Source organism: Elephas maximus, chromosome 3, assembly GCF_024166365.1.
Source record: "Elephas maximus indicus isolate mEleMax1 chromosome 3, mEleMax1 primary haplotype, whole genome shotgun sequence".
Classification (NCBI taxonomy): Eukaryota; Metazoa; Chordata; class Mammalia; order Proboscidea; family Elephantidae; genus Elephas; species Elephas maximus.
In genome coordinates, this window is record NC_064821.1 from 123,785,723 (window position 1) to 123,813,218 (window position 27,496).

A 27,496-nucleotide genomic window follows, 5' to 3' on the forward strand; every position below is an offset into this window, starting at 1 on the left:
TGAAGGACCTTAAATACTTTGTCAGTGAATCCGTAGTAATTCTAATGACTTTAAAGAATCATCTTTCTGGCCTCTTTTTTTTGCCAGTGAGGAACAGCCAGCTTTGGCTATCTGGTGAGTGCAATGGGCAGAAACTGTTGGTGGGGGTTAGGCATCACAGTTTGGAGTGCCTGACACTTTTTCTTGTAAATTTTACATCTGCTTTAGGACCAAATTGTTGCAATCCACAACAGGTCAGATCACATGGTGGATTAGATCTGAGTACACTGTGTCTTTTATTTCTTCGACTTTGTTCTGCTTGAAAATGTTGGCCTGCAGGCAGAACTGGGACAGGGCAAGGGAGGGATTACTTTCATATCACAAGGAAATTAGATTCCTAACCTAGTGATAGAGGGCTTTTCAAAAAAATGAACTTTTAGAGAAATTGAACTTATTCTGTTTACCCTTATGGCAGACTTTCTGGGCTGCCAGAAGGAATCACACTTAATGAAATGGATCTTGGCAGTCGAGATTTTAAAACTAACTTTGGATTTATTTAAAAACTAATCTCCTTACCACTAACTCATCTTCTGTCTTTAAAGGGAAGAAAATATCTATAGTGATTATAGAACCAGTTGTTTGATGGTCATACCATTAGCAGACTCATTCGTCAGTGCCTTGTTAGGTGATCACAAAAGCACACCCTTCCAGGGCCTAATCTGAGTGTTTTATAGAGGGGTGTGTGTGTGTGTTTCTGTCTGTCTGTACATGTGTGTATTTGATAATGGGGGTTTTCAGGGAATATGGCAGTATTAACAGGCTTACCATGCCCATTTTTTCTCTGGTGGTCTCCTCAGTGGTGAAAGGTTATATCCTGGAAGGTGACTTCAAATGTGTGAAAAAATCGAGTGAATGCTTCCCTTGGAATATAATACCAAACACTGTATTTTTTTCTTGCCCCTTCGTGTTGGCGGCTTTGTAAACATTTTCCAAAGAATTCAGTAAATAACTCTTCAGTTCACTCCCATGCTGAGATAAGAGCTTTTGGGGAGAAAATTATTATCTAATAGCAATATCGAGTCTTCATTTGAACAGAAATACAGAATACGTTTCCTACTGAAGCTTGTGGGACAAATGCCACAGGGACTAAGGTGCTTCACACACACTTGTGATAAAGACAGTGACTCTGACGGTATGATGAGGATTGTGGATTTATTGAGGCTTCACTGCTGAGAGGCAGTTTGGAGTTATGGTCAAGGGAGTGGGCTTTAGAGCCAGACGGCCTGGGTTTTAAACCTGCTTGACCACATCCTAACTTCATGGCTTTGGGTAAGTCACTGGCCTTTCTGGACCTCAGTTTCCTCATCTGTGAAATGGTGTAATGCCACCTCACACTGTTGCTTTGAGGACTGAAGGAGCTGATACAAGTGCTCAGGATGGTGCCCAGCACATAGAAGCACTCAATAAATGAAACAGATTTTTTTGAACTCGAGAGTCCATGCTTTTCTCCCTTCACCACAACACCTCACTGAGATACTTGGGCTTGGGGATATCAGCAGACTCTTGGACAGGGCTGGAGAAGCAGGCTGCTTGGCCTCAATGAAAAAGGGAAGGTCAAGGAACAAGGTCACCAATGCCTGCTCAGAGGCCAAGGAGAGAGGGAGATGGAATGAGCAGTCAGAACGTTAATGGTGCAGAGCGAGGAATCCTAACTTTCTTTCCAAAGTGTTAATTAAGAAAACAGACATTAACCGCTTGTAGTAGGGACTTAGAAGCCCTGGTAGTGCAGAGGTTAAGCAGTCCACTGACAAATAAAAGGTCTGTGGTTGAAACCCACCAGCCACTCCACAGGAGAAAGATGTGGCAATCTGTTTCCATAAAGATTGCAGCCTTGAAAACCCTATGAGGTAGTTCTGCTCGGTCTTATAGGGTTGCTATGAGTCAAAATTAACTCATATCCAACGGGTTATGAGTTGGAGTCAACTCGATGGCAACGGGTATATCTTATTTATTTTTACATTCATAGTGCCTGGCCCCAGGAGGAACTCAGTAAATGTGGGAGTGTGTCGGCCTGTTTCCTTGCTTATTCATTTATTCGGTCATTCAACAAATATTCATTCATTTATCATAATGGACCAGGCACTGCTCTGGGAGCTTGCAATTATGAGTGAACAAAATACACATCAACAAACAACCCAAGTGCTCGTCAACAGTTGAATGGATAAGTAAAATATGATATATCCATAAAATGGAGTATTATTTGGCTATAAAGAGAAATTAAGTTCTGGTACTTGCTGTGACATGGATGAACCTTGAAAACACGCTGTCAGTCACAGGAGAACACATATTGTATGTTCCCACTTATCTGAAATATCTATAATAGGCAAATGCATAGAGACAAAAAGTTTATTAGTGGTTCCCAGGGGCTAGGGGGAGGAGGGGATGGAAGTTACTGCTCAAGAAGTACTGAGTTTCTGTTTGGGGTGATATAAAACTTTTGGAAATGGATAGCAGTGAAGGTTGCACAGCATGGTGAATGTAATTGATGCCACTGAATTGTATGGTTAAAATGGCATTTTTATCACATATGTATGTCATGTATATCATATCGATATATAGTATATCAATATATATTTTATTGCAATGTGATATTAAAAAAAGCACACACGCAAACACACAGAGAAATCCCTGCCCTGATAGAGCCTTAGATCCAGGTGGACAGTAAGCCTGTGCTGGCTCCAGCTGCTCATCACTTCTTTTAATAAATACAGAGCATGACCCACCCCTCCCAATTTGGTTAGGCTAACTAGTCTATAGTTCCTGGTATCTTCCTTTCTTAAAAATTTGACATTGTTGAGAATTGTGTCTTAGAGCCTGACAGCCTCTGTGTGAACTTTTCGAAACATTGGTTATGGATCGTGGTTTTGAGATCACATCAGCAAGTTGCGTAATTTAGTGGAAAGAGCTCCTTAGTTGGAGTCAGACCTTCTGGGCTTGAATCTGAGCTCTGTGACTAGTTGGGTGGCCAGGGTATCTTCTAAGTTTCTAGTTCCTTTATTGCACAGTGAGATAAATGCTTATATCAGCTTTCCCAGAACTTGCCTGGTCTTAAGAATCAGCTGAGTATTTAAAAAAATCCACATCCTGAACTTGAACCCCGTTTAACCTAAGAACCCCCCTTTATTATTCTTATCAGCTCAGAACAGAGAGCCTTGCACCAACTTTACACTGTTATTACAATTTCATATTTCTCCTTCGTGTTTGCTCTTCCATATTTTGTACATATAATTTAGAAACTTCTTGCTTCCCAAGTCTTCCCAGACAGAAGGGACAGCAGTATCTTTCCAGGAAGGAATTCCAGCAGGAATCTGGGCAGGCTAGAAAAACAACTCAGTTCCTTTCACCCACCTGCATTTACTAAGCCATGCTGGCTCCCCTTAAGCCTCAGCCCTGAATGATGATCTATCACTCTGCTACTCAAAATGTGGGTAGGTACCAGCAGCACGGGCATCACCCGGGAGCTCGTAAGACATGTGAAATCCCAGGCCCTACCCCAGATCTACCCCAGATCTACTGAGCCAGAATTTGTACCATAATAAGCTCCCCCCATGTCTCCTGTGCACATTAACAGCTAAGAGGCACTGGTCTGTTCAGTACCTCTGGGTCAAAACAGTCTTCAGATATGTTGCTTTTTTTTTTTTTAATTGTGGTACTGATTAGTGACTTGAAAAATCACTTCTGATTTAGGACGGCATGGCTGCTTAAATAACAGATATCTCTGCATGAATGCTGTTGTAGTGACATCACAGAATTGATAGCGTTTATGAGCTAGAGAGTAAATTCTATATGCGTTGAGAAATTAGATAAGTATGAATTTCACATGACAGTTTAATGGAGGCTTTAAAATTTTAACACATGTAAGTCATCTTCTGCCTTCTCAATGGCTTTTTTTTGAATAGTGAGATCAGAAAAGAAATTTGTGTTTTTTCTAAGCTTTTTTTTTTTTTAATACCGATTTAAAAGTGATTAATTTATAATTTTGCTCTCAGATTGGGAGATGAAGTTAATAATCTGGGGCTGTACTGGGCTTCTAAAACAACTTGGCAAATCAACGTAAATGACTCACTAGGTCTTTGCTTTTTTAAAACTTATTGCCATCAAAAAGGTATAAAAGCAGTTAAACAAGTACAGACAACCTGCTAAACAGGGAAGGGAAAGAGCTGCTTGAATTATATCTATCTGTGAATGAGCAAGATGGGCTTTTCAAGATGAATGGTTCGAGATGTTCTTTACAGCCCCAGCCTGATTAAACAAGGCTTAATTCTAAACAACACTTTCCTCTTTTCTTGCTTCTTCAAAATTCACCATCCGTCCGTCCCCATCCCTTCAGGATTGATTGCTGGGGTGAGCTAGGATACTGCCTGTCTAGAGCCTTACCTCCTCTCTTTTTATAAAAGGAAGATTATCCCCTTCTTAATTCCTTGTTTTCATTGCTGCCAGGTGGGAGGCACTGGGGAGAAGTGAGTTAGCATTCATTTCCCTTTGCCTGGAGGTGGCTCGATTTTTGATTGAGAAGTTCTTGAGCATTCTGTGTCAGTGGCATCTTGGTGTCCTTGTGTCCTCTCTGACTTTGACGGCTCTGGCTCCTCCCCTCTCCTCCTCCTCTCCTTCCTTTCCACGGCTGTCCACACTCCCAATCACGTGGTTGTCAAGGCCTGTCATTCAGCTTCTACTCTGTCTCGAAAATCCATCTTCTCTTTCCAATTTACAGCATTTTATTACCTTCTTCCTGGATCAGCATTTCACAAAGTTTGTCCTTTAATAGGCATTCTGTCCCCCTGTTGTTGTTATTTGCCGTCGAGTCGATTTCTACTTGTGGCAACGCTATGTGTGCAGAGTAGAACTGCTCCATAGGATTTTCAAGGCTGTGACCCCTGTACCCCTGAAAAAAAAATTAACTGGCCAGGAAGGAATTGGGAGATGGCTTATTTAGGCAGAGTTATGCACAGTTTTGTGTCCTGGTTTAACTACAGGACAACTCAGAGCCTTTAATGTGCTGCAAGGAGGGGGTGGGGTTGTGTGCCTTGTTCTCAAGTTTATTTCCCAGCAGAACTCTCTTGGGAAGTACCTAGCAAGACAAGTGTTCAGTGAAATGTACTTTCTGGGCTCCTACTTGGTATCTCTTCTATTTCCCTTCTATATCCCATAGTATGTCTAATGATTCCATGTGCCGCTGCAAATTAGCATCCTCAAACTCATTTTCTCCATGGAAATCTTTAGTAAAAGGCAAAAGATTTTTGCAACATGAAGAGAAATTAGAGTGTTCTCAAGCTCATCTTGAGTCAAATACCACCAACAATAGCTAATGTCCACTGATTGCTGACTATGTGCCAAGCCTTTCACAAACATCATGTCATAAAACCTCCCCTGGGTCTTCAATTTCTGTGAAATCAAGTTCAAACACCTTAGCCCGATATTCAGGGTCCAGCTTGCAACAACACTCTCCCTTCCCCAGCATTGAATATCCTCCTCCATCCTTGCTTTTCTATTATAGAACCTATCACTTAATATACTACACCGTTCACTTATATATTTTGTTTATTGTCTGTCTTCCCTCAACTAGAACGTAAGCTACGTGAGACTGGGATGTTTGCTCGTTTCTTTCATGCTGTATCCTAAGTACCTACAATAGTGTCTGTCAAGTAGTTAAACCAAAAAACCAAACACATTGCCATCAAGGCGATTCTAACTCATATCAACCCTATAGGACGGAGTAGAGCTGCCCCATAGGGTTTCGAAGGAGCAGCTGGTGGATTTGAACAAGCTCTTAACCACTGTGCCACCAGGGCTTGCAAGTAGTAGGTATTCAGTAAATATTTCAGATATAAGTTGAATGAATGAATGAACATGATCAGTTTCATCTCTCACCTGGGCTCAATCTTTATTCCCTGAACTCCCCTTGCCTTTGTTCACTTCTTTTTGTCCCTCAGTCTTGATCTGTCATCCATCTCTCTACATCTTTCAGATCTTTAAATATCATTTCTTCCAAGAAGCTTTCTTTAATCATTATTCTTGCCTTATTGTATGTGGTCCCTCTGTACCTGTCTTGGAAGTTCCTGGGTGAGGCAAAAGGTTAACGCACTTGGCTGCTAACCAAAAGCTTGGAGGTTTGAATCCACCCAGAGACTCCTCAGAAGAAGGTCTTGGTGATCTACTTCTGAAAAATCAGCCATTGGAAACCCTGTGGAGCACCGTTCTACTCTGACACACATGACGGCGTCATGAACTGGAGTCAATGGCAGCTGGTTTGGTTATCTGTTAAGTACATTCAACTTTGTAATGAAGTTACTTTTAAGCTGAGCAAGGATAATGGAGTATTCATGTTTGGCTCTCTCATCACCATGGAATGAATATGCTTAGTAAATTTATAAATGACTGCAATAAACCGAACTTTGTTGTGATGTGATGGATTGCTTTTATATGGCCTTTCTCGCCATGGTCTTGTAGCTCCCACCCAAGTGATTGGATGGGAGTAGACAAATAAAGTGATTATGGCCCACCAAGGGGATTGTATAGTTTGCTAATAATGCAAATAAAGTTCATGGTACCTGTATGGGAGTGGAACCATGCAAATAAGGTCTGTGGAACCCTAACAAAGGGATTGGCCGGTTTTGCCACCCTGTAAAATGAGCCATCTCAGAGGCAGGAGGAGAGGACCTCACCACCACCAAGAAGAGCCAGGAGTGGTGTGTGTGTGTCTTTTAGACCTGGGATCCCTGTGCCAAGAAGCTCCTGGAAACAGGAGACAAAGAGAGAGAGGGAACTGTAACACTGTAGACGGCAAGAAGCAGTGGCAGAAGGACCAGGAGACCGGCAAGAGATGGCCCAGCCTATGGAGCAAGAAAGCTGAGCACATGCGGGCAAGAGGCTCGCTGGCAGAGTAGGATGCCTCCAGGTTTGCTGACCCACAGAGCCAGACCTGAGTGCCTTTGGGCCAAGCCTTACTGGTGGGGTGGGTTTCCTCTGGGCACTAATTGGCAGAATTAAAAGAGCTTTGTAACACTTGCCCAAGCAGAGCAGGGGCCAGGCCTAGGGCCCAAAGGCCAGGGAGAGACCGGCCTGTGGGCACCGATGAAAAGAGGCTGTTCTGATCAAAGAACTGTATCCTGAGCATTCCTGAACCTGAATTGTAACCTGTTAAGTTTTTTACTCTCCTTAAGCCTCATAGTCACGAGTATTATCTGTGAGTTTTCTGTGGCCATCGCAGTGAATTATCAAATACAGCAGAGAAGTAGAGAGTGCCGTGGGAGGAACAGTCAGTATCAGAATTGGTAAAAAAGGGCTGGCAAGAGGAGGTAAGTCTGACCTCATAGGAATCAGCCTTGGGCTATTGACCTTGATTCTCCTTCCCCCTTGGGAAGTTAGAGGAAGTCGGATGCCCCCACCATGCCATTTTTATGATTGTGCTTCCGGTACAACACTGCCAGTTGTGTCTCATTCTGCACACTGTGACTGCAGGAGTGTTCTGGATGGATTTGCTTCCTCGGCTATAAAATGGGTTAATGTCCCGTTAACCTTCAGTGGAGAAATTTTGAAGGTGAATCCGAACACAAAGTTAACTTACTGAAGGTATCTAAAAGTTGAACCCTTAAGATGAATGCTTCATATCCTGAAGAGCTAGCTGTTAATGTGAATTTTTATTTCCCCAAAGTGTCTTTTTTTTCTGGAAAGCCCTGGGTTGCGAAAAACCCACCTGCTAATCACAGCTGGAGAGAATGGTCTAAGAATTCTTAGATGGCAGGGCTGTGAGGGGTCTTAGGCTTGAGGATTCTATTTTACTTTGGGGTTTCATCTTCATATTTGATCTATTTTTCCCCTTTTGGGCAACCAGGTTGCCACTTTAGGGCAGATGTGTTTGAATTTTTTTATTCCAATATTTTAACTTTTATTATTATGATTATCATTTGCTTCCCCTCTCTCAAAGAGAGCTCAGACACTTGCCACAATGTATGAACAAATGCTGGGAAATTCCAGTGCTCTCTCTTTTTTTTTTTTTGCAAAGGTGGGAGAAAGATGTAGCATTCTGCTTCTGTACAGATTTATAGCCTTGGGAAACCTTGGAAACCCTATGGGGCAATTCTACACTGTCCCACAGAGTCGCTGTGAGTGGGTTTGGTTTGGGTAGTTTTTTGCAAAGTACATTTTTTGGGGGCAACCCTAGGCCCTGTGTGCGCATTTAGGCTGTTGACACTAGCTGTCCCCTGAGCCACAGGAATGTGTGTTAATTTTCTCTTCCGGGACACACCTCCTGTCCTCCAGGGGCTCAGAGGCCACAGTAACTTGTCTTCTCTCATAAAACTCAAAATCAAACCCACTGCCGTGAAGTCGATTCTGACTCATAGTGTGACCCTGTAGAACAGAGAACTGCCCCATAGTGTTTTCAAGGCTGTAAATTTTTACGGAAGTAGCCTGCCACATCTTTCTCCCACCGAGCGGCTGGTGGGTTTGAACCACTGACCTTTCAGTTAGCAGCTGATCGCTGTAGCCAATGTGCCACCAGGGCTCCTTCTGTCTCATAAGCCCTCCCCAATCCACCAGATCTTTTCCAATACACCTTTCCAATACAGCTTTTCCATTTATTCATGTATCACAGTGTTACATTTATTCTGCTCCAAGATAGAGATTAAATAAATGAGTGAAAATATGTATTCATTTGGGAGGCAGGATAGCAAAGGCTTAGAATCAGGCAGACTTGTGTTTCCTCTTCAGCTTCTCCCAGTGACTAGCTGTGTAACCGCAGTCAAGGCTATTACATTTTCTAAGCCTCAGCTTCTTCATCTGTGAAATGGGAGTAACAATACCTGCCTCAATGCTGTCATAAGAATCAGCTCAGATAATTCCTGTAAAGCTTGGAGCACAGTATATGATGCCTGGTTAAAAACAAACAAACAAAAACAACCAGCTGCCATTGAGTTGATTCTGATTTATAGTGACCCCAAGCATGTCAGAGGAGAACTGTGTTCCACAGAGTTTTCAGTGGCTGATTTTTTGGAAGTAGATCACCAGGTTTTTCTTCCTAGGCACCTCTGGGTGGACTTGAACTGTTAGCCTTTTGGTTAGCAACCGATGGGCTAACCATTTGCACCACCCAGGGATCCTGATGCCTGGTATTCACACCCTGAATGGCGAAGGTGTTGCTGGTGATTCTGCCTGCCTTTCTGGCCTGTGGGGCCTTAGAGGCCTGAATCTCTTCTTGTCTGTGTGCCTGACATGTGGTGGTCAGATAATTTTTGTTTGAAATACAAACATGCAGGGTTTTGCCTTAATAAGCGATCAACCAAGCAAAGTAAGGAACAGCTCATGGTTGGTTTCAGTCAGCCATGTCCAGGCATTAGATTAAAAGGCTCTTTCATAGACGAAGGTTACTCTCTACAGTGCGGTGAAAAAGACTATATTCCCAAGGAATCTGGCATTTCCTGTTAGTCTATGAGCAGGTCCGTAAGCAAAGGAGGGGTATCAGGAGTTGTTTGGTATGTTGGATGACCATTTCCTGAATAATACAGTGAGATTGCTCTCTAGAGCATAGGAATAATCTGAGTTTGTATCCTGTAGGAGCCCCTGGGTGGTTAACATGCTTGGCTGCTAATTGAAAGTTGGAGGTTTGAGTCCATCCAGAGGCTCATTGGAATAAAGGCCTGGCAATACAATTCAGAAAAATCAGCTATTGAAAACCCTGCAGAGCACCATTCTATCCTGACACACATGGGGATGTCATGAGTTGGAATCAACTTGACAGCAGTTGGTACTGTTAGGAGCAGTATGGCAGTAGAAAGAGCCCCCCTTAGGATCTGTTGGTCAGACTTAGGGACTGAGCATAGCTCTTCGGCGTGCTGACAGAGTGACCACAGCTGGGCCTGCATGTTTCTGGACTGTATTTTCCTTCTCTGCAGTGGGAGGAGACTGGGCTGGATTGTCTCTAAGCCCTGGTAGTGCTCAAGATCCTATACTTTCTTTTTACATTCCTCTTCAAGAACCTCTGTAAGAGGCTCTTTATGGCATCTTCCCCAGCCGAGGCCCTGTTACTCTCGTGGGCTGGCTCTTACATGGAGAGCTTGGTTGTGAAAGGCACAGTTCTTCCCATTTGACTTCACTTTTCCCCTTGAAGCTTTTCTCTTTGGTTCCTGCTTACTCTCTCCTTTCAGAGTGTCAAGTCAGGGCAGCAGTGATAAATCAGGTTAACTGTTCCTTCTGTGATGTGAAATCTGTGCGTGTTGCAGCCTGGCTGGACTCTAAACCAATCTAAACCAAACCCGTTCCATCAGGTTGATTCCAACTCATGGTGACCCTATAGGACAGGGTAGAGCTGCCCCATAGGGTTTCCAAGGAGAGGCTGGTGGATTTGAACTGCCAACTTTTTAGTTAGCAGCCAAGCTCTTAACCACTATGCCACCAGGGCTCCAGGTGAACTCTAAAAACAAACAAACAAACAAAACAAAACCCCAAACCCGTTGCCATCAAGTGGCATTTCTTTGAAGTCTCAGCACATTCCCCCTTCATCACAACCTCCCTGTGGATTTTCCTCAGAAGCACCTGTTTCCTGCCCCCTTCCCTGGAAAAGCAGTGCTGCCTGAACAGGTCTGATAGGTTCCCTCTGAGCACGGCTTGTGCTTATAGGACACTGTGGACCTTTACCAGATGTGTGACTGTGGGGATTGATGAAGCCCTGGCAGGTCTGTCCCCAAACAGTGTCCATTCCTCATGGTCCCCTCTTTGGTCTTATCTGGATGGTGACATTACAGCACTGCAGATCTAGTGCACGGGTTTCCCCAGTGAGGATCCCATAGTGACCTGGATGCACCAGCAGGCTGGAAACAGGAGGTGGCTATTTCAGAAAATCTTGGCTGCCGTCGAGCCTGTTTTTGCCAAGCCAGGGTTGCCTGGGTCTTAGCAGAGCTGGGGGTTTAGCACCCTTCTTAAAAGTCAGACTGTAACCCTGACATTTCAACTACTTGGAAGAGAAGTGATTGCCCCCTGAATTTTCAACCAAATCTCCCCTTCAGTTTGCTGCATAGCAAGGCACTCCTGGTATTTGAACCTCTAAGAGGCAGTGGTGGTTCAGTGGTAGAATTCTTGCCTGTCATGCAGGAGACCCAGGTTTGATTCCTGGCCAGTGCACCCGTGTACAGCCACCACCTATCTATCCGTCAGTGGAGGCATCTATGTTACCATGATGATAAACAGGTTTCAGCTAAGCTTCCAGATTAAGACTAGAAAGAAAGGCCTGGTGATCTACCCCCCAAAACAAACAAACAAAAAAACAGCTAATGAAAACCCTGTAGATCACAACTGTCCAATCTTGTACATGGAATTGCTATGAGTCGGGCCAGCTTGACAACAGCTAACAACAACATAGAGGGAGTAGGGTCCTGAGGATGTGGGATTGTGGCCCCCAAATTCTGCACTTACTGGTGGCACCTTGGTGGGGATGTCTGGGAATCTGGAGGAGCCAATAGGATTGCTTTGATATGTTAAAAAAAAAAAAAAAAACCCTGTTGCCTTCCAGTGCACCTATAGGAAGGAGTAGAACTGCCCTATAGGGTTTCCAAGGAGCAGCTGGTAGATTGAAACTGCTGATCTTTTGGTTAGCAACCAAGCTCTTAACGACTGTGCCACCAGGGCTCCTTGATATGTTAGGTAGAAGAAATCAAAGGCAAACTTCGTCACTTTCAAAAGTTTGCACTAGGCTCAGCCCTGGAGAAAATTGCCAATTTCTTACCTCACAAAGTTGGATGGAAGATATAAGGACAGACCATGTGGACACTTGAGCCCCTGAGTCCCTTGCCTTAGTTTGGATTCTGGTACAAGCAGAACTTAAGAGAAGGGTTCCAGTACAAGTGCCTTATATGGAAGCTGATCCTAGGAAACACTGATAGGGGAGTGAGACATGAGACAGAGTGTATCATATTAAGCCAGTGGGCCCTGTGGGCAACAGGAGCTCAATCCCACTTAGGAAGGCTGGGAAATGGTGTAGCACAGGTGGATCGAGTTATCCCACAAGGGAAGTAAAGGATCCGCTGGCCAAAGCAGCCTTGGGCAAAGAGATGCAGGGGCTGGCAGTGGAGGGCAGGCAAGTGGACACTGAAATGGTTGTTGTTGTTGTCAGATGCCATTTAGTCGATTTCCACTCATAGCAACCCCATGTGACAGAGTAGAACTACTCTGTAATGTTTTCTAGGCTATAATCTTTATGGGAGCTGATTGCTAGGTCTTTCTCCACAATGCAAACTGCTGGCTGTTTGAACCACCACCCTTTCAGTTAGCAACCGAGTGCTTAACTGTTGTACCATCAGGGCTCCTTACTGAAGTAACAAAGGTCGAGAATATATGGGCGCAGCAGTGCCAGCCCCTGCTACATATCTTTTCCTGTATTCACCTTCCAAAGGATCTTGGAACGGAGCCTGGAGAATGAATCCAAGGCTCCAAAAAGCAAATGAGACCCAAGGTCACAGAGCCAGTTCTTAAGTGCCAGACAAGAATCCCAGCTCCCTGACTCCTGCTCCAGTGCTCTTTCCCCTTGACTACTCAAGGGAGAGATTGAAATTTGTAATGATTTATGAGAGATATTGCACCTGATTAATGAAGGAACATTTCCCCTTCCGCCATGGATTCATTTTGTCTCCCTCTGAGTGAAAAAATTTGTCAAAGGGATTAAATCCTCTTTGAGAGCTGAAGAAAGAACAACAACAACAAAAAGGCCAAGTGAGTAAATAAAGTCCCCCCTGGAAGATTGTATTTTTGAAGGCATTTATTATTCATGCCTATTTGTCATTGTCATGTCTTAAATGTTACTTGGGCTTCTAGCTCTTTGCTTTTCCAAGGACACGGCTGATCCATTCTAGAAGAGCCCAGCAGCAGCCCTTAACAATGCCTCATGACTGTCCAGGTTCCTTCAGAAGCATAGGAAATATTCTTCAAAGCGTGTCCCACCAGGTGGGTGATGAGGTCCATGATCACGCAATCTGCCTGTACACACCATATACCTTTGGGGAATTCCTCTAGATGACAGGGTCGCGGTTTTGCTTATAAAGCATCCCACTCTGTGAAGATGGACACTTTCCTAGATTCCAAAGTGCCTGCAAGCCTTTTGTAGTATGATATAAGGCATCTGTGTGACCCCAGAACTGAGGTTGAGGCAGTGCCAAGGAGAATGCACACTGAGGGTGTTGACCTTGGCCTCCTGGCAGAAACAGAAGATCCAGGCAGACTGTAAACAATCCAGTTGGAAATAAAATGCCTATGTATGACTCTGAACTCATGACACGAGGTACCTTGAAACATGACAGATCATTTTGAGCTTTGGTCAGAGGTTCCTGATCATGGAGTTAGCCATAGCCCACTTCTCCTGGGAAATCGGATAAAAGATCTGAAGGTTCTGCCAATTCTCCTAATTATTGGATTATAAGTCCCAAAATCCAAAATATCAAACCCATTGCTGTTGAGTCAATTCCGACTCCATAGGGTTTCCAAGGCTGTAGTCTTTATGGAAGCAGACTTTCACGTCTTTCTCCCATGGAGCAGCTGGTGGGTTCAAACTGCTGACCTTTCAGTTAGCAGTTGAGCACTTAACCACTGCACTGCCAGGGCTCCATAAGGTCCCTGGGCAGCGCAAATGGTTTGTGCTTGACTACAAACCTAAAGTCAATGGCTTGAGTCCACCCAGTGGTGCCATGAAAGAAAGGCCTGGTGATCTGCTTCTGTAAGGATTACAGCAAAGAAAACCCTGTGGAGCACACGGGGTCACCATGAGTTGGAATTGACTTGATGGCAATGCGTTTGGTTTTTAGCTATTGAATTATGTATTTATGTCCCATTTTATTGACACTAAAGGTGTAAGGTCTATTATGTGGTCGTTCAAAAACTTTTGGAAAAGGAATCTTTATATTGGAAAAGGCTAACTTCCTTTTGAATGCCCAGAAGAGAATGGCTGGGTCTTAAGGTATACACAAGGAACATTGGTGGCATAATGATTAAGTGCTCTGCTACTAACCAAAACGTTGGCAATTTGAACCCACCAGCTACTCCATGGGAAACAAGACCTGGTGATCTGCTCCTGTAAAGATTACAGCCTAGGAAACTTTATAGGGCCTTCTACTCTGCTCTGTCGTGTTGCTATGAGTCGGAATGGATTCAATGGCATGCAATAAACAATACAAAAGTATTCACAGAATCCCTGGGTAGTGCGAAGAGTTAATGCGCTCCGTGGCTAAGAGAAAGGCCGAAGGTTCCAGTCTACCCAATGGCACTTCAGAAGAAAGTCTTGGTGATTTATTTCAGAAAAAACAGCCATTAAAAGCCCTACAGAACACAGTCCTACTCTGACACACGTAGGGCTGCAATAAGTGGAATTGACCCAATGGCAAGTTTTTTTATATTTTGTTTTTTAAAGATATGCACAGTTTTTAAGGTTTTGGATGCATCTGGTCTCCAGAAAGGTTGCCTCCTTTTACATTCCCCTTAGCAGTGGCTTCTGATATCACTTTCCTCAGATTTTCTTCAGTAGTGAGTATGCCATTCTTTTTCATTTTGCCAATCTGATAGGTGAAAAAATGATGTAACTTCATTTTTTTAATTTGATTTTCTTTGAATGCAGTTGTGAATATATTTACTTGTGGCTCTTACCTATTTATATGTCACATGAAGTTGCTTGTTCTTGAAGGACACTAGTGGTACTGTTCTCCTCCCCTGCCCTTCCCTAATTGCTGCTGGAATAACTGCCACTAAGCCAGGCACTCCTTTCCTTCTTCCCCAGGGCCCCAGTAAACCTGTAGGCTGGCTAGAAAGTACCCGTGAGCCCCTGGGGAGACATAGCACCCCTGAGAGCTGCTCCCACCCCAGGGGCTCACCTGTGCATGCAAATCAGACCAAGGGCTGCATCCAGCTACCAAACCCATTTTGGGGAGGGGATTTCAATTGGGCATATTCCTCCTTCATTTCAATAAAACATGGAACGAGTTTGGGCAAAAAGTGTCCAGTTCTTACCCTCATGAGCCAGACTTTTCTGTATTTTGTTGTTGGTGTACCTCCTCCTGTGCTGCTAACTCTTAAACAAAAGAAATATGTTTTGTTTAAAACAATAACCGTGGCTTTGTTTGAGCTGTTTATTTTTCCCTTCTAATGAGCTGACCTAAACAGGGGATGGTTCTATTCTGCATCAGACCAGTCCTCTGAATCCGCTCACTTCTCCTCCTTTTCCTCTGTTTGAGATTATGCTCTAGGCTGCCAGCCCTGAGAAAGTGGTCTGTTAAAATCAGGGAATCTTCCCCTTTTGGGTGTTTATCTAAAGGTGGGCCCCTTGGAAACGGGCAACTTTTTCAATTTTGGTGTGTTCTTAAGATCTTTGCTACTTTCCTGCTGGGCCAAAGTGTTGGCTTGCTCTTTGTTAGTGGTGCCGAGAGGTCAGCCTGTGGTCTGCAGGTAGGATGGCTTTTCAGTCCTGAGCGTGAGCTACAAACCCAGGCAGATGCTGAGAGAAGCAAATGGAACCTGGCCCGGTCTGCCTGAAAACAGGCTATTTATTTCCCCCAGGGATTTTCTTGTACTTACATGAGTGGACAATTCTCTTGGAACATCTTCAAGGTTATAAAAAGCAGAAAACAGAGTGCAGGAACCAACTGCATGGGTCAAACCTGCGTTGGCCAATTTAGTGTGGTGTTGCTCACAGGTTTACACCCTGTATGCAGAGCTCTGTCTCTCCCACAAGAGGGCACTCTCGTCGCTTCTAAAGCAGTGGAACCCTGGAAAAACTCGGGTTGTTAATTGAAGTCCTCAGAAACGCACTGCATTTAAGATGCTACTTTGTATCCGAGCTTCCACTTTCGGGGTGTGTCATAATGAACCAAATGACACTCTCCAGTCCAGCCAGGCATGGGAGAAGATTGGTGTTTGGAAATTGTTGTAAATTAAGCACCCACCCGGCACAGTCCCTGCTTATTTGTGTTTCATTAATGAAATGTGATTGTAACCCTGGGGCTTTTTTTGCACTTGTTGAAGCATCCACATTCAAAGTACTTTGCCTGGTGCTTGCTTACATGTGGCTGCAGCAGGCTTGTGCTATGGTCTGGCGGGAGATGAGGACTTGACCCCCTGTGTTGATCTGCTCATTGTGGGGGAGAGCTGAAGAGTACCCATGGTTGGTGTTGGTCAGCCTGACAGGAGATTTTTCTTGTAGAGAGGATTTAAGACTTGAAGAAAGGAAACTGAAAGCAGCATTCCCCTCACTCAATACATGAGGGAGTGCTACCTCTTAACAAAACCATCGCTCTGACGTCTGGGGTTTCTAAGGTCATCTGGCAGCTGATATGTGGGGTCAGGCCCTGGGTCATAATTTCCATCTGATTACAAAGCATCTCTCTATTGAAATCCTTATATTTCCACCAATTTTTTTGTTTGTCGGCTCTTCCAGTGCCTTTGCTTGGAAGGATGTGTGGGGTCACCATGCCTTTTGTTGGAATGGAGTCCTGCCCCTCCTCCCTAAAAGTCACCAGTGTTAGTCCCTAAAGTAACTGAAAGGGCTATTCCTGTAAGGAATGTGTGGTGTGTGACCAACACAGTGACAGCTTATTTTGTGGGGCTGTGGAACTGAATTCCTGCAGGAAGAATAGGAGGCCTGCTTAGCAAATCTTTTCTTTCTGGATCCATGAAAACCACCACTGCCACCATCTTTACCCTTTGCCTTCAAGTTGATTCCAACTCATCGTGACCCTATAGGGCAGAGTACTCGTCATGCCTTCTTAGGCTGTTTTTGATTGTGGCAGTTTCTCAGACTTCCCTTGTTTTCAATGACCTCGACAGTTTTGAGGAGCAGTGGTCAGGTATTTTGTAGAATGCACCTCTGTTGGGATTTATCTGTTGCTTCTCACAGTTAGAAGAAGCCCACAAAAGTAGAGTGCCATTCTCATCACTTCATATCACGACTACTTACTGTCAACATAGCTTCTCACTATTGATGTTGACCTTCATCACCTGGCTAAGGTTGTATTTATCAGGTTTCTTTCCTGTAAGGTTACTATCATCCCTTCCCCTCCATACTGCGCTCTTTGGTAGAAAGTATATGAAGCTCACACTTAAAAAGTGGGGAACTATGCTTCCCCTCTTTTTTTTTTTTACGTAATATTTTATTGTGTTTTCTTTGAGAGTTTACACAGCAAATTTGGTTCCCATTTAACAGTTTCCATACATATTGTTCAGAGACATTGGTTGCATCTTTCACAGTGTGTCAGCATTCTCATCGTATCCCTTGTGGTTGTTCCATGATTCACCTCTTCGAGGGTGGAGTAGCTACATACATTCTTTGGAATTCTTCTGTGTGGGAAATGTCTCTTCTCTCCCATTTATTTCTTTAAGCAGTCATTCGCTTATTTATGTAAGTATGGGCTCATGGAGATTCATCTTCTATTTTGGGTTATAATCCAATGCTACTTTACTTTGTTGCTCAGATTGCTCCAGTTTTGACCATTGGGAGCTCCATCAGTTGGCTCCTATGTCCCCTATCATTGTGAGCCTTTTTGAGCACTTCCTTACTCTCTGACACTCTAAGATGCTCCATGCTCATTTTGCATATTTCCTGTCCCAGTTATAGAACCAACCATTTCTTTAAGGAGCCCTGGTTCCTTTTATTGGGGAATAGTATTAGAAACCAAGATATGGGTACTAGATGTGCTTGTTGCCAACGGGCTGCTGCTGTTTCTAGGGACTCTCATCTGGCAGAGCAAGGAAATACATTTATATATATTGGTCTGTGCACATACACACATCTATAGATGTTTCTGTATGTAACCATCTCTCTCTGTATTAAGCAAAACATGAGTTTATAATGGTGTCCTCAACTCTAATCCGTCAGCATATGGAACATTCTAGCCTCCTCCCATTATCTGTAAACTGCTGAAACAGTGATAAACTTGGCTCTCACCATCTGTCACCCATTTACTTAAAGGTTTAATTTCAGTATAGATGCACAGCAACATCAGACTTGTTAACCTGTACCCCCACAGACCGCAGGAGGTAGTTCAGTGGTAGAATTCTTGCCTTCTGTATGGGATCTGGGTTCAATTCCTGGCCAATGCATCTCAAGCACAGCCACTACCCATCTGTAAGGGGAGGCTTATATGTTACCATGATGCTGAACAGGTTTCAGCAGAGCTTCTAGACTAAGAGAGACTAGGAAAAAAGGCCTGGCAATCTACTTTTGAAAAACTAGCTAACGAAAACCCTGTGGGTCACAATAGTCTGATCCTGCTGGGCATGGGGTCGCCATGAGTTGAGGGTCGACTCAATGGCAGCTAGCAACAACAACAACTCCCATGGAACACAATTTTATCAAGCAGAGACAGTGTTTATGAGCAGTTACTCTTGCCTTTACTTTTATAGACTCCACTTGTTTTCAAAGTTACTTATGTCATCATCTTTCCCTCATACCCTCTTCACTGAGGTTGTTTCATACATTTATAATAAAGTTAGATTATTTTGTTACATGTTACATTCCATCCTGCTGTTCTCCCATCTTCTAAATGGCTTTTGAAAAATTTGCATACGTTAAGGTTCACTCTGTGCTGTAAATTTCAATGGGTTTTGTAATGGTGGATACAGTTGTCATATATCCATCATTACAGTCTCATATAGAATGGTATCATTGCCCTAAAATTTTTCTGTTGTCTTAGACATCTAGTGCTGCTATAACAGAAATACAACAAGTGGATGTTTTCAACAAAGAGAAATTTATTTCTTCACAGTAGAGTAAGCTAAAACTCCAAATTCAGGGTGTCAGCTCCAGGAGAAGGCTTTCTCTGTCAGCCTTCTCATCAAACTTCTCCTGGAATAGGAGCGTCTCCACACAGGGACCCCAGTTACAAAGGACATGCTCTGCTCCCAGCAGTGCTTTCTTGGTGGCATGAGGTCCACCATGTCTCTCTGCTCGCTTCTCTCTTTTATATCTCATAAGAGATTGGCCTAAGATGCTATCCAGTCTTGTAGATCTCATCAATGTAACTGCTACTAATCCATCTCATTACATCATAGTGACAGGATTTATAACATATAGGGAAATCATATCAGATGACAAAATGGTGGACAGTCATACAATACTGGGAATCATGACCTAGCCAAGTTGACAGATTTTTTCTTTGGGGGGGTTGGGGGGGGGGTGCATAATTCAATCCATGACACCTGTGTTTCACCTATTCAACTCACTTCTCCCACCCTAATCCCAACACCTGGCAACCAATTAAACTTTTAACTGTGCCTATGGTTTTGTCCTTTCCAGAATGTGATGGAATTAAAATAGTATGTAGCTTTTCAGATTGGCTTCTTTTAATTAGAAATATGCATTTAATATTTATCCATGTCTTTTCATGGCTTGATAGCTGATTTCCTTTTATTGCTGAGTAATATTCCATCGTATGGATGTACCACAGTTTATCTATTCATCTTTTGAAGGACATTTTGGTTGTTTCCAGTTTTTGGCGATTATGAATAAAAGTGCTATAAACATTCACATGAAGGTATTTGTGTGGCAATAAGTTTTCAAAACAGTTGGGTAAATACTGAGGAGCACAATTGCTGGGTCATATAGTAACACTATGTTTAGCTTTGTTAGAACTTACCAAACTGGCATTCATAATGACTGCACCATTTTTCTTTCCCACCAGGAGTGAATGGGCGTTCCTGTGGCTCCACATCCTCACCAGCACTAGGTGTTGTCAGTGTTTTGGATGTTAGCCATTCTAACTGGTGTGTAGTGGTGTCTAATTGTTGTTTTTATTTGTTATCCTTAATGACAAATGATGTTGAGCATATTTTGATATGCTCATTTGCTATCTGTATGTCTTCTGTGGTGAGATGTTTGTTCATATTTTTTGCTCATTTTCAGTTGTATTTGTATTTATTTTGAGTTTTAAGAGTTCTTTATGTGTTTTGAATACGAGTCCTTCATGAGATATGTGTTTTGCAAATATTTTCTCAGTCTGTGGCTTGTCTTTTCCTTTTTTAATAGGGTCTTTTGCAAAGCAAAAGCTTTTAATTTCAATAAGATCAATTTATCTATTTTTTATTTTGGTGTTGTATCTAAAAACTCATCTCCATAACCAGGCTTACCCTATCTTTTCTTCTGTTTTCATCTATAAGTTTTATAGTTTTGTATTTTACATTAGGTCTGTAATCTATTTTTACTTAACTTCTGTGAGAGGTATAAGGTATGTGTTTAGGCTCAAGTTTTTTGTATATGGATGTCCAGTTGTTCCAGCACCATTTGTTGAAAAGTCTATCCCTTTTCCATTGAATTGTCATTGTTTACTTGTATACATCTATTTCTGGGCTCTCTATTTTGCTCCACTGATCTCTGTGTCTATTCTTTAACCAATACTGTGCGGTCTTGATTACTGTAGCTTTGTTTTAAGATTGTAAATCAGGTAGTGTAATTCCTCCAACTCTGCTCTTTTTTTACTGTTGTGCTGACTATTCTTCATCTTATGTTCCAGGCATAGTTTTAAGTCTTTTGCTGATATTAACTCACTTAATCCTTGCAACAACAACAAAGAAGCCCAAAGAATTTAAGCAACTTGTTCACAGTCACAGCCAAAAAGGCAGAATTCAAACCCCGGCACTGTAACTCTTCTGTCACCCAGCAGAGGGCCTCTTAAGATAATGAAGAAGGAATGTTTGTTTATATTTGACAACTTTGTGAAAATATTCATGGTGTAGTTTCCTGGACCCATTTCATTGGAAAATAGTATAGTGGAGATTTCCAGAGTTCTTGCTTTTAATAGTACAGAACTGGGTTGACACCTGGCTCCACAAATTACAAGCCACAGGACCTTGGGTGAATTCTTTAATGTTGCTAATGTCACAGTTTTCACCTGTGAAATAAGAATGTAGTAGACTCCTTTAAGACTAGTTTGTTGGCTTACAAGGAGTACCTGGGTGGTGCAAATGGTAATGTCCTTGGCTGCTAACCCAAAGGTTGGAAGTTCAAGTCCACCCAGAGGTACCTCAGGAGAAAGGCCTGGTGACCCACTTCTGAAAAATCAGCCATTGAAAACCCTAGGGAGCGCAGTTCCACTCTGACATACGTAGGATTACCATGAATCAGTTAACAGCAGCTGGTTTTGATTGACTTACAAAACAATTCCCCCTTCTTTGCAGTGGTGCGGGTATCTGCACCATGCATTTCTTTTCCCTGGGCAGAATGATTGACTTAGGTCAACTAACTTCTCTTGCCCAGGAATTTGAAACCCAGAGAGAGGGGCTCATTGGCACTGAGGCGTCTTAATGTTAGTGTTGTGGAGGGAATGTCCAACAATGCCTGCTGCTGCTGCAGTTCCTGGGGCTGCCCTCATTCCCTGCCCAGCTGGGGCTGGATGCTTAGAGATTCATTAGTTCTTTGAGCAACTCCAGTATCTTTAAAAAAAATCTACCCTTCTCCTCCTCCTCCTTCTACTGCTGGTACTTCTTCATCTTTGTCTTTTTTTTCCACTTAAGCCAGAATCTGTCCCTCTTGCTTACCAGAACTCTAATTACTGCAGGGGATAATACTAGCTACCACATTGGTTATAAGAATTAAATGAGATAATATGAAAAACACTTAGCACAGTGCCTGTCAGGGAGTAAGTACTTGGTAATTAGTACTTTTTACTGTTACCTAATAATAGCTTTTGATATTTGTTTAGTGCTTTGGAATGTAAGGTATACCCTCTTGTATTGCTTGCTTATTCTCCTTAACAATTCGGTGAAGATGGTACACACATTTTATAGATAAGGAAATGGTAATGTTTAGGGGTTGCCCAGGGTCACAAAGCTGACAAGTGGCTGAGCTAGGAACCCAGCTAAGGCCTTTTGCTGGCAAGTCCAGTGTTGTCTCCAGTGTGCCAGGCTCCTCCAGATCTGAGGGTTCAACACCCTCTAGAACTCAACCATGGGGTCAGTGGTGCTGGAGAGGGGGCAGCTCTGCTTTTCCATTTTAAGGAATCAAGAATGGAGGTGGGAAAGCACAGAGACTTTCCAGGGGAAAGAGAGAAGACTGATTTGAGGGCGGTGGCTCTTCTGTCATCACAGGGAGTTAAGCCAGGGAGTTTAGGCCTGGAGTCCCTTTCTGAGCTGCCTTCTAGGCCATGGAGAGTGTGTCAGCCTTTTTCTGGCCTTATCCAGCCATGTTGTTGTTGTGTGCTGTTGGGTCGATTCTGACTCAAGAGTGACCCAATGTGACAGAGTAGAACTGCTCCATAGGGTTTTCTGGGCTGTAATCTTTACGGGAGCAGATCGCTATGTCTTTCTTCCATGGAGCTGCTGGGTAGGTTCAAACTGCCAACCTTTCGATTAACAGCCGAGCACTTAATCATTGTGCCACCAGGGCTCCTTGTGCTAAGGATAGAGGTGGGAAGATAAATGAGACCCATTAAGGGTTTACCTTTCAAAAGCTTACAATACACTGAAGGAAACAGACATAAAAACAATGAAGTATGATACAATGTAATACCAGAGAGATGAAAACAAATGTTTTGTAACACAATAATTTATTGAATGTTTACTCTATGCAAGGTACTGTGCTAAATGCTTTCATGGATTAGCTAATTTAATCTTCACATTAATCCTACGAAGGAAGTACTGTTACTGTCCTCACTTTACAGGTGGGGAAACTAGAGCACAGAGATGTTAAATACATCTCTTATACAGACAGGAGTTGTAGAATGAGGTTTGTGAACCGGCCCAGGTAATTACAGCAAGTACTGCCTCCCAGAGAGGGTCTGAATATGTTGTTCTTTCTGGGATAGCTGGTGAGATTTTCAGAGGTGGTATTATCTGAATGGGCTATTAAAGACGGAGAGGAGTGTATAGGTGGAGAGAGAGGGAAGAGTAGTCCAAATGGAGGAAGTAATGTGAGTTAAAACACAGGCAGATAAAAATATATAATGTGTTTAGGGAATGACTAATAATCACAGGGGTGGAGGGGTGGGAGAGAATGGTTGAGGATTAAACTCAAAGTTTAAAGCGAATGGAGTATGCATTGAGGAGGTCTGAGAAGATTTTAAGTGTGGTGTGAGTGTTCAGATATATTTTATAGATTCCTGTAGCAGTGGGGTGGAGTCTGGCTTGGGGGTGTGTCAGCATAGTTTAAAGCCAGGAGGACCTGCTAGAAAGCTCTGCAATAGTCTAGGTGAGACGGTGCCTCAGTTTTGGAATAAGACAGTGAAAGTTTCAGTTCTTAGTGGTTTTGGAGAGTTGGTGCTTCATAGAATGAAAAAAGAGCTGTTACAGGTTCATCAGAGTCCCATGGGCGTGCCTGTTAATATAGAAAATACCCACTTTATTACTCTCTAACAATGTTACATAAAGTAGCCAGTCTGTAAACTGTTTGTCATCATTTGGGCCAAGATAAGAAGCCTGGGCCACAGTATAAATCAACGTGCTGCTTCTTTCATCTAGAAAGTCTTGACAGTCACAAAAAAGTCAACTGTGCATAGTGCTTAGTCACAAAGTTGATTTATATTCTGGTGTAAATTCCTTATCTTCTTGTAGACTGATATAATTTGTGGATTCTCACAAGTTCAAAGCCACAATTGGGGTGGCGTTCCTATATACTTTATTATATTTGCTATGTGTTTATACTAATCTTTTCAATATTCAAATGCAATTCAAAAGGTAAAACAAGACTCATTATCTCTCACTTATTCCTAACACCAAAGACACACTGATTTGTTTTGGGGACTCTCTGGTTATTTCTTCCACCTGATCCAAAGGAGGTGGTCTAAAATTTTAAGCTTGCCAAGGTTAGGAGATGCTGAGTTATTTTCTGATAAATATATCACCCTGCACATGGGCCTGGTGGTTCCTCTTAGAGTGATCCGTATCTGAGCTGACATTTCTTGGTCATAGAATGATTTTGCCACATCATTTGGACTCTTCACAGTCCTTGTCTTTTAGCTGAGATTTTCTGTATGGAATACTTTAAGTTTTTTTTTTTTCCCCCTAAATCTAAACCTTGTGTGGTAAAAACATTGTTTTAAAGTTTCAACATGTTAAGACTTTTCTTTTTCCATAACCAAAGTATGTATAAAACTTTGACAGCTTAAAAGATAAATGACCCAATCATAAAATGGGCAAAGACTTGAATAGACATTTCACCAAAGAGGACATTCAAATAGCCATCAAACACATGAAAAGACGCTCAGTGTCATGAGCCATCAGAGAGATTTAAATCATAACCACAATGAGATACCATTTCACTCCCACTAAGATGGCTAAGATTAAAAAAAAAAAAACCAAAAACAGAAAATAACAAACATTAGTGAGGATGTGGGGAAATTGGAACCCTTACCCATTGCTGGTGGGAATGCAAAATGGTACAGCCTTTGTGGAAAAGTGTGGTGGTTCCTCAAAAACTAAAACTAGAACTGTCATATAACCCAGCAATTCTACTCCTAGGTATGTACCCAAAAGACTTGAAAGCAGAGACTCAAACAGAGACTTGTACACCAGTATTCATTGCAAGACTGTTCACAATAGCCACGATGCCCATCAACAGATGAATGGGTAGACAAAATGTGGTACATACACACTGTGGAATACAACTCAGTCAGTAGGAGTAATGAAGTCTTGATACATGCTACAATACGGATGGAGCTGGAAGACATTATGCTGAATGAAATACATCAAATCACAAAAGGACAAATATTGTATGACCTCACTTATATAAAAAGACAAGAAAAGGCAAATATATAGAGATCAAAGTTTATTAGTGGTTACCAGGGGCAGGAGGGAGGGAGAAAGGAGGCATGAACTGTGATGGAAATACTGCATTGATTAAGGATAGGGTTGCACAGCTAATTATTCTAATTGCTGTCAATAAGTTATATACCTGTAAAAAGTTGAATTTGCAAAAGTTGTGTTGTAGATATATTTACAACAATGGAATTAAAAGAAAAAAAAAAGGGTACATGCTGAGACTGCTTAAGTATAACCAAAAACCTCATGGGATTTGATTTCTTGATTTGGAGGCTTAGAGTCATGGTCACATGGGACATCCCAATTAATTGGCCTAGTAACATGTTTAGTGCTTCTGTTTTACCTCATAGTTCAATGTGTAGTGCCTGAGATCTTAAAAACTTGTGAGCGGCCATCCAAGGTACAACAATTGGTCTCTGCTCGCTTGGAACAATACAGGAAGAAGGAGGGTCAGGAATAGGAACAGCATATGGAACATGTGGCCAATTGCTTCCATGAAAAACTGCCTCCTTTGCCATGAGGCCAGAAGAACTGGATGGTGCCCGGCTACCATGACTGAACATTTTGGTCAAAGTTTCCATAGAAGATTCTTGATCAAAAGGGGGAAAACGTAGAACAGAATTTCAAATTCTCATGGACTCCAGACTTCTGGAGCCATGAAGATTGGATGAACCCCCGAAACTTTTGCACTGAGATAATATGTAAATCTTAACCAAACAATAGTTTAGCTTAACTAGTGAAAAAAAACACCTGCCTTGAGCGTTATGCTCTTTTAAGAACTATCTGTATGGGATAAAATTGACAACAGCAACTTGAAAGATTAGGTGGGAACCTTAGGGGGCAGTGAATTTATTTTAATGGGGGAGGAACAAAAGGAGGGTGAGAATGGTTACATAACTTGAAGAATGTAATCAATGTCACTGAATGGTACATGTAGAAACTGTTGAATTGGTGTATGTTTTGGTGTGTATATTCTCAACAACAAAGTAAAATATATATTTGTATTTATTTTATTATATTTATTTTTTTCCTTATAGGCAAGCCACTTATATCAAGAAATTCTCTTAATTCTTATTTTTTGGAACCTTATATAACCACTTAACCTTGGTTAATAATTGATAACTTTCTGTAGAGATGGGCTAGTAACCTCTGCTCACCTTTTAGTATTGTTAAGATCTCATGTTCTTTTTAATCTCCAGCATTTGGGCCACAGTGCCTTCTTGAGGGTGCTCAGAAGTCATAGAGCACTGGTGAGGGAATGGAAAAGTGATTTCTTTATCATTTGAGTATAAAGCACAAACTAGATCATCACTTAGCAGTGATGTTATTGTTGTTAGCTGCTGTCAAGTCAACTCTGACTAATGACAACCTTAAGTACAACAGAACAAAATGTTGCCCAGTCTTGCATCATCCTCATAATCTCTGGCATGTTTGAGTCCATCATTGTGGCTGTTGAGCCAATCCATCTCACCGAGGGTCATGCTCTCCCTCGGCCCTCTGCTTCACCAAACATCATGTCTTCCTCTAGCGATCAATCTCTCCTCACAATGTGTCCAAAGTAAGTGATCTGTTGTGATTGATAAGGTTTTCATTGGCTAATTTTCAGAAGTAGATCACCAGGCCTTTCTTCCTAGTCTGTCTTAGTCAGGAAGCTCTGCTGAAACCTCTCCACCAAGGGTGACCCTGCTGATATTTGAAATACTAGGGGACATAGCTTCCAGCATCACAGCAGTACTCAAGCCACTACAGGAAAATAAACTGATAGATGGGTTCTGGAGTGATGTTATTAAATGATTCAAACATCAGTAAAATGTCTGGACTAACGGTCTTTAAAGATTCTTTGCAACTTGGAGATTTTTTGAATTTGTCCAAGGTCACAGAGCTAGTGAACAGCAGAGCTGGGGTCAGCTTCTAGGTTTCCTGACCCTCTATCACACTGTCCCCCAGCCTGCTTCCCAGACCCCTGCCCTTCGTCCTTCATCAGGATGCAGAACAAATGGCAGCTTCCCTAGAGGACGGAACAGATGCTGTGGGTCTTCATTTAGTGATGAGACCTTTGGAGGTTTTTGTCTCTGCTAACGACCACAGCAGAAAGACACTTTACATACTGTATTGAGATCTAAATTTATATTGCAGATGGGCTGACACTGATGTTCTGAAGTGCATGTTGGGAAGATAATTCCTAATCTCCGGAGGAAAAAGGTGTCAAATTCAGTTTTACTGAGGAGCTGATCTGTAATTTGGCTCTTCTGGCTTTGGCTTTCCCTAGCAATGAGCCACAAAATTTGCCTTGAAAGGCCACCCCTTGATTTGGACACAATCTGTACATATGCCAGTTTAACATACTGCCTGATGCTGGGTCTGTGTATTACTCTTAGACTGCCTTTTCTAAATACTATTTAATTCTAGGGGTGTCCATTCGTGTTTCACTTAAATATCTATCAGGCTTTGGTCAGAACTCTTAACTGAAGATCAGGGTTGTTCAGAAAAAGGTGTTGGAAGTTGACATTTGCCCAATAAGTGCTTTGCTTGGGGAATAGGGCCCGGGGGAGGGGGAATCTTCAAAAGCGTGTCCCTAATCATAAAGAGAAATGAAGTTCTGATACATGCTGCAACATGGGTGAATCTTGAAAACATTAGGCTGAATAAAATAATTCAGCCACTAAAGAACAAATACTTATGATCCCATTTATATGAAATACCAAATATATAAAATATATGCAAACCAAAGTTTATTAGTGATTAC

The 27,496-nt window shown here is 42.4% G+C and overlaps 1 protein-coding gene, 1 non-coding gene and 1 pseudogene across 3 annotated transcripts in view; 2 read left to right on the forward strand and 1 right to left on the reverse strand.

Annotated features, from left to right (window-relative positions):
• Nucleotides 1–27,496, forward strand: part of ST6GALNAC3 (ST6 N-acetylgalactosaminide alpha-2,6-sialyltransferase 3) — a 637,986-nt gene that overhangs the window by 74,078 nt on the left and 536,412 nt on the right. The gene's annotated exons all lie outside the window — the stretch shown is intronic.
• On the reverse strand, nucleotides 5,177–5,303 carry LOC126074220 (uncharacterized; annotated as a pseudogene).
• TRNAD-GUC (transfer RNA aspartic acid (anticodon GUC)) lies at nucleotides 11,084–11,154 on the forward strand. Its single transcript has one exon. It is a non-coding gene; the product is annotated as a tRNA-Asp (tRNA).